At 32.8% G+C, this 8,006-nt stretch overlaps 1 protein-coding gene across 2 annotated transcripts in view; it reads left to right on the top strand.

Moving 5' to 3' along the window:
• The first annotated feature begins 3,294 nt into the window (after positions 1 to 3,294).
• Positions 3,295 to 8,006, top strand: part of LOC143244038 (uncharacterized) — a 53,549-nt gene continuing 48,837 nt past the window's right edge. Inside the window, exons 1-3 of one of the 2 annotated variants that reach the window (XM_076488027.1) lie at positions 3,295 to 3,407; positions 4,105 to 4,155; positions 4,544 to 5,049. The gene's annotated coding sequence lies outside the window, so the exon portion shown is untranslated. Of the gene's footprint in view, positions 3,625 to 4,104; positions 4,156 to 4,543; positions 5,050 to 8,006 lie in introns of both variants that reach the window. The other variant, XM_076488017.1, reaches the window with a different exon arrangement.

The following is an 8,006-nucleotide window of genomic DNA, read 5'->3' as shown; positions in this document are numbered from 1 at the left end:
ATTTCATTTCACGTGATTCTAATTTGAAAATTCAAGTTAACAAACGACACACGCAAATAAAACAAAGGATAGAAAAACTAACTGGCTGGAAGTTTAGGAATGAATGACCTCAGTAAAGGAATGTCTAATTAATTAATAACTTTTTTGGATGTTATAAGGTTGTTTTCTTCCACTATTAATATGTCTTCTATTCACCAATATGCCCAAAGAAATTAAATAATGGCTGGAACTGTGTAATAATTTAGAAAACTCACGAAATACACCCAAAATACTGGAAAAAATTAAACCACTCTCATCAAACAAAAATAACAATTCAGATAAGACTTAACAATGATTTAGCTAAAACGGATCCGGAAAAAGCAGATTTATTGGCCGATTATTATGAAACATCATTTAGTAACTCCAATTCACCAAATTTCAGTCCTGATAATTACAGCCAACACTTTTTACCCCATGTTTCCCATCCAACAATTCACACAACAACTTACCAACAAATAAAATCTAATGAGTAGAAAAGTCACACCTGAATAATTAATTATAAAATCAAATTAATAAACATTTGGTTCCTGACTACGATGGAATAAGAAATATTGTTGTGAAAAATTTTTCAGACGTACTTTTAATTCACCTGATGAACACAACCATATTATCATTTTTAACTGGTTACAATCAGGGTACATGGAAAAAAAAAGCAACAATCACCGTAATTCAAAAAACTAAACAGCAGATCTAATCTCAATAGCATCCACCTCATTAGTTTATTAAACTGTCTTGGCAAACTAATGGAAAAATGATATCGAATAGACCTTTATAATTTACTAACAAACTTCCAAAATGCATCAACAAAGAACATAACATCTCAAGAGATTAACAAAATCTATCTGCGAATGATATCTTCCAGTTCTTTCGTTACCCCTATACATAATTTTTGTAAATGGTATCCCATTCCCCAATTTAACATACACATATCATTCCTATATGCTGACGATATAGTTGTTAGGAGCATATCTAAAAATACATTAGTTGCCACGGCAGAAGTTCAAAAATCATTCAGTTTAATTCTAAAATGGTCCAGCATATGGCGTGGTATATTATACACAATAAAAACACATGTAGTTCCTTTTTTTTCAAAAGGCTACGAAAGCACATGAAAACTCTGAAAAAAATTAGATTAAAGCTAGGAGAAACAGAAATAGAAATAAACAATACTATTAAATTTCTGTGATGACGAAAAAACCCACTTGTAGAGAAAAATGTATATGTAAAAAACGGCTGGTATGGTGGAGAAAGCTCTATGTAGAGGAGCAAACAACGTTTTGACCTTCTTTGATCATCGTCAGGTTCACAAAGAAAAAAAGATATAACTGACCGGTAGCTAACCACATGTTTGAAGACGGTTGTGTAGTTGAGTGTTGGAATCTAGAGGGCATGCTTAGATGTTGGATTATATTTATCAATATAGGTATAAAGGGATTCCCTTGTATTAATTTATTTTGAGCTTGGGTTGTTGTATAAGTACGGCTTCTTTATGTTTGCGTTTGTTTATGTTTATTTCTTTATTTAGTATTTGGGTGTTTTCTGTTTTCTATGGTTACGTTGTGTTTATTTGCTTTGCAGTGTTCGCTCCTCTTCATAGTGCTTTTTCTACCTATACCAGCCGTTTTTACATATATAATACTATTAAATTTATCGTTATTACCTTTGACATATGTCTAACATGAGATAACCATATCCAAAACATACATGCCTCAATCAACTTGTTGATTATACCAGACTCATTGGTTGCAAACACATTGGTTGTACATCAGAGACATTACTAAAAATATACAAAACAATTATATGCCCTCTCACAGAATACGGCTGTCAAATAACACTCAAAATGCTAAAAAATAATATTCAAAAACTACAACTGGAACTAAACAGAACAATCATATCAGCCCTAAGGCTCCCAAAACTCACTCTCGTAAAATATCTGCATATAATTAGTAACATATCTTCTTTAAGAAATGGTCTTGCTAAGCTAGCCTACAAAGCGGAGAAAAGAAACAAACTTACAGTTACATTACATACAGTTATAAGCGCTCCCCTTAAACACCCATCTCCCTACAACCTGTACTGCACACAAAAGAACACAGAGCAACCAAAACACCCATAAAATGTTGAATTTCAAATATTATATTATATCTTGTGGTTTTTAACTATTGCGTTTTCTTCCACAGCCAGGGCACAGGATAAATATATTGTTCAGGGTCTGTTCTATGAAAGTGAGGTTTTTCCAAGTAATCTGGTTTTCCTAAAAATTAAATTATCATAGGCATTGGATCCAAATCCCCCATGAAAAGAACCTCTATCTTTCGATGGTTTCGTTTTGAAAATCATAATGTTAGCATAAATTGGTTCCTTTAATCTTTAAACTTTAAAAGTAATACATGGTGGTAATGAATACTTTGGTCATAGTGTGTGTCTCTTCACGTCGCTGTACTAGATCTTTGCGTCTTCTCCGACTTTCTTTCCACCAATATGATTGCAAGAAGTAAAAAATATATATATATTTGTAAACCTTTTCCCATGAGCGAGGTTGAAGGGGTACAATTGTTCCTGAATACTTGTTGGGAAGAATAAGCAACTTTCACGTTGTTTTCTCTTTCATCAAACAAAATTCCCATTGAGTTCAGTTATATTTTGTTTGTTTGTTTTCACACTCGTTTAGAAGTAACTACATGAAATGTTGTTTTCTACTGACTAGTTATTTTCACTAGTTCATTTTATTTAAGAAGGGAAAGAGTTTGTTTTTGAATTTCGCGCAAAGCTACTCGAGGGCTAACTGCGCTAGCTGTTCTTAATTTAGCAGTGTAAGACAGCTAGTCATCATCATCCACCGCCAACTCTTGGGCCACTTTTTTACCAACGAAAAATGGGATTCACTGTCATATTATAACGCCCTCACGGCTGAAAGAGCGAGCATGTTTGGTGCGACGAGGATTCGAACCCGCGACCCTCTGATTACGAATCGAACGCTTTGACACACTTGGCCATGCCTGGCCGAAGGAAAAAGAGACTAAATAAAGTTATTAAATGTCGCCGGGCTCTCTACAACATCTTGTTTGCCATTATCTTTTGTATCAAAGCATAGAAATTCAATTGTAAATCTAAATCTGGAGACCACATGCAACCGAAAATGTATTTTATATTGATTTTGTGTAATCAGTTTGAATCATAAATTTAAACTCGTTTGAAAGATAAATGATTACTAGCATTATAAATTTAAAATGGACACAAAATGGCGCTAGTAGTAGTTTCATGTATTTTCTAGCTTTTGGTTATTCCACCAAAAGATAACGGCGAGAAATGGACGAAATAGAACGATAGTTTGTGGTCCAATCATATTGAAACGCAACGGTAACGAGGTAATTACAAATTACTTATAAATGCTACGATTTTATCTAAGCTTTTGGGTCTAGATATAAATAGGTTATTTGACGAAATGTTGATACTGTTATGAATATTTATAATATATGTCTTATTTTGGTTAACGATGATTTTACAAATGACTTTCACTTGCGGTATAACAAAAAACTGTGTTTTTTGACTTATGATAGAAACATTAGCTTGGCATAAATAAACGTGAGTTTCATATTCTTTTTAAGTGGTATAGTTTTACGTTAAATTTAAATTTAAAAGTTTTAAACTTTTATTCGATCTTGATTGGGGTTAGTTTATATTGAACTTAAAGATTTAGTCAGGTATCGTAAATGTAGAATTTGAAATCAGGATTATCTCTTAAGACGTTAAATTACACGACTATCTATAGCTTAGAATTCATATGCAAAAATAAAATAGTAGCTGGTTTAATTCGGTAACAGGTAGTACCAGTCGTATTACAAACTAATGGGAGTTACTGTGTGTAGCTTGCAAAAAGTGATATATTATTATATATATCAAAAAGCAGGGACAGTATCTCTGCAAGTGACACAGATTTATCGTAAATTAATAGTTAATCGTCAGTGAAGTTTTACAAGTAATATGAAATGTAATCTGTACTGAAACTTTGGAAGTGAAACCAACTCATTCTAGATACCTCTTTTTCCACTTGTATTTTCTCAGGTTATTTCTCTCAGAACTATTGGTGGCTACAAAAAATCTTCAGAATGAATGGTAAGTTATTTTATATATTATACATGGTATGCATGTACAACTGAGTTAACAAAAATATAAGAAATAGTCTTATAAACATTTAATGTAACATAACATACAACATGGAATAATACAGTTTTTAACCTTTCATATCCATTTAGTTTAAAACTGTCCATGCACATCAACTGAAGAAAAAAAATTAAACCTACCATTCATTTTCAGGAAATTATTAATTCCATGTACATTACATAATGTTTTTCATCAAGAAATATTTTGAAGTTTCATGTTTTATATTTTGATTCCAGTTTTTTTGTCCATATAAAAGCAACTTGTTGTGTGTGATCTTGCTCTGTATTGCTTTCAAAGTATTACTGAAAATGTTATAGTTGTAACACCTTTATTTTATTAGATTGTGCTACAGGAATACTGGTTGAATTCAACATGTCGGATACCTCAACTACAAACTTATCTCAACTGAGCTTGCCAAAGGACTCTTCAATAAATAAAACAAAAGATGACACAGCAGAACATTGTACAAACATGTTAGATACATGTACTTCAGAGACTGACAATGATGACCTATTTTTCTGCCATCAAATGAAAAATTGTCAAAAGTGCCCACTGCTGGACCATTGTATAAATCTCCCTTATGTGGTAAACTCATTGATATTGCAGATGAACCTAACAGCAGTCCAGAATGTCCCAGTTATGAAAAACAGAAGGATACCACACCTGAAGAACAAGAAAAGAGCACTCAGCATTTGACTTCCTATAAACCAGACAAGATTTCTTCTATATCCTGTAGTCAATCTGTATGTGGTAATGTTTGTTTCAAACCAGAGAATGAACAAAAGAGTCCTGTTGATATCCACTCAAGTACAGATAAAAATAGTTGCTGGAGACTTGTTGAAGACGGTAAGGTTATCATTATTCCACAAGAAGGAGTAATCCTATAGTGTTCATTTGTAATGTGAAAACTATATTGATACAACTTAACTGACAAAAATAAATGTATGAATCATATTAATTATAAGTTTCTAGCAGTTATACAATTGTGATTAATAATATGATGTTGGAAGGGGTGGCCACAAAGCTTGAAGTCAGGCAAAATGAGAAAAGAAGAAAGTGGAAAAAAAGAAAGTAGGGAATTTTTCCCTTTAACTTTAACTTCCAGAATACTGGTATCTTGATTATTGACTTCTCTGTTATCTCACCTGGTGACGATTATCTAATTCACTGAATGTGATGAGAGCTTAGAACAAACAGTCTTTTCATTAATAAAAATTCAACATCTTATTGTTAGCCATCAAGTTTTAATGTCCTTTTTCAAAATATTTTCTGTAGCACTCATCCAACATTTCCATTAAATGGTCAGACATTTAAAAAGCTAGTTTAGCAGTAGAGGGACAATATGGCAATCAGTGTGACTGGCTACAAAATCTCTGTGAGAATAAATAATCTTAATACATCCATATTAAGTAAGTCTCAGTTTATATGTAGATACATATAATCTCTGATTTCTCAACTTGAGATCAAAAATAGGTTGCTGTAGTTTCTAAGGGATTAGAAACAAACTTTAATTACAGACAAAAATCCAAACTTTTAACTTTTCGACATTCTTGATTTTGTTTTTATTGTTATATCAGTAAATTTGCCAAGTCCATCAGACAAGACCTTCCACTCTGAGTTTTGAAATTGTTTGCTAATTAATTAAATTCACATAACCAATGGACATGTTTATAAGCAGTTGAAAGAGCAAATATTCTTTTACATAAATCTTGCAGGTTGTTGTTTAGCTGATGAGCCATAAACTGTTAGTCAGTTGAATTGCTTGGTATGTGATGATCATATCTTGTTGCCCTGAAAATAAAAGGGGATTTTTGTAAAACATATTTCCAGCTAATTTAAAAACTTGACTAAATTATAATAGCTTTTGCACATTCTGTACTAGTGGCTAGTATATTATCACATTCTAAAATGCATATTTGAAAGGTACATGAAGTCTTTTTTTTTTTTTGGAGGGGGTACCCAAATTTGTGAGATTCAATGAGAAAATGGAAAAAAAGTAGTTACTTGAGTGCAAAAGAACTTGAGTATTGAGTAAGTACCACAAATGTTTGTTTTTCTAAGAGGTAAGTTAGCCTTTGGATTGGTTTGTCTTAAGATGAAGTGGAAGCAGTGAACTTAAGAGAGTATAAACTTTATAAATATTTAAATGGTAAGGGTTGGCTTTGTTAAATCCTTGTGTGTAAGCTTAACTAAGACTAGACAGCAAGGCCTGGGTCATAGATAACTGGATTGCTGTCCATGGGACAACATAATCAGTCGGTGCATTGTGTTTGATGTGATAATTACTGTTCTAGTGGGTGCAAAATAAACAGATAAAAAATATTTTGATGTTCATTTAGGAGGCTACAGAAGTTACAGATATAAAATATGAAAACCATGAAATAAAATATTTTTACTCCTAGCATGGAAATCACCTTTCATTTCAACTGGCACAGTAAAAGCTTCAGAAATTCACAAAAAATAACTGTAGTAAAAATCCTTTACAAGCTGAGTTTTAAATGTTATAACTTGTTTGTTCACTAGAGGGAACTGCTGGTAAACATGATAATATAATGATGAAGAGACTGCAAAATATCTAGAATTGGATACAAGGATACATTATAAATATGAGGTTCAGTGAAATATTGAACCAAATTAAGTTCGTTCAGTGATTGAGAAGTTAATGAAGTATTCAGATCACTGTTAGTTAAAGTGTATATTTAGTTATACAGTTTATCAAACATGAAATTGTGCAAATGTATTTGAGTGAATGTCTATGAAACTGAAAATGATATTTGTGAAGAGGACCAATAACTGTGTACAAGTGATAATAGCCTGTTACTAATTTATCATCACATTGACTATACTTTGTAATATTTGCACCAGTTAATGTAAAATAAAACCATTCGGCACACAAACGCTATTTTGGTAAAAATCAAAATATGTCCTGCATCAATATCACCATGACAACCAGATTCAGAGGCAAGATTGAGGCTTTGCTGGAGGTGTTGAAACAATTAAGACTCCTTGGTGTGTATTCCTGTAAGTTTACCTACTTGGGATCTAAACATCCAACACTAACACACCACTTTGGCCTTGAATTCCTGTAGATGGGCTGCCTTGGGGTAGCTTCTTTAGGGTCAATTGGCTGATCCACTTGGGATAGGGTCAATCAAGTACCAGTGTTGAATGTTCTTAACAGGCATTGTGGATATTTTATCTGCTGCTGGTGTTTGGGTATAGTGCTCACAAAATCCTGACATTGCTACTTTGTTTGACACCAGTTCATCCACTCATAGGGCTCCATGGTGGGTGGGATCAATGGACATTGAAATGTAGCTTCTTTATTATGGATACTCTTTCTAACAAAATAAATAAAAATGATAAAAACATACCATTGGAAGATGACCATGCATGGATGACTCTGTTGTACCATTAATATTACAGCTAGATTTTACACCTTAATTTCCGATTCTTTATTCCATATCTGAGAAATCAGTGGGGCAGATGTCTTCATTTTTCATTCAGAAGGGATTAGAGGGACTTGCTGGCTCCCCAAAGTCAGTAAAGAATTTGCATTCTGAAAACATTTTGGTTGAAACATCTTCACCACAACATACCAAACTTCTCTTGAAATCAAATGTACTCATTGAGGGTTACTCCCCATGCAACTTTGAATTCTTCCAGAGGAGTTATAGTTGAGAGGGATTTAAAGAACATTCCAGCATTGGAAATTCTTGCTGGTTTCTCCAGCCAAGGCATTACTATGGTACACTGAATCTTCGTTTGTAAAGACAGAATTATGGACCTACCAATGTTCTGAT

This window comes from Tachypleus tridentatus, chromosome 1 (assembly GCF_004210375.1).
Source record: "Tachypleus tridentatus isolate NWPU-2018 chromosome 1, ASM421037v1, whole genome shotgun sequence".
Taxonomy (NCBI): Eukaryota; Metazoa; Arthropoda; class Merostomata; order Xiphosura; family Limulidae; genus Tachypleus; species Tachypleus tridentatus.
Note: the sequence above shows the minus strand (reverse complement) of the source record. Positions and strands in the feature narration are given on the sequence as shown.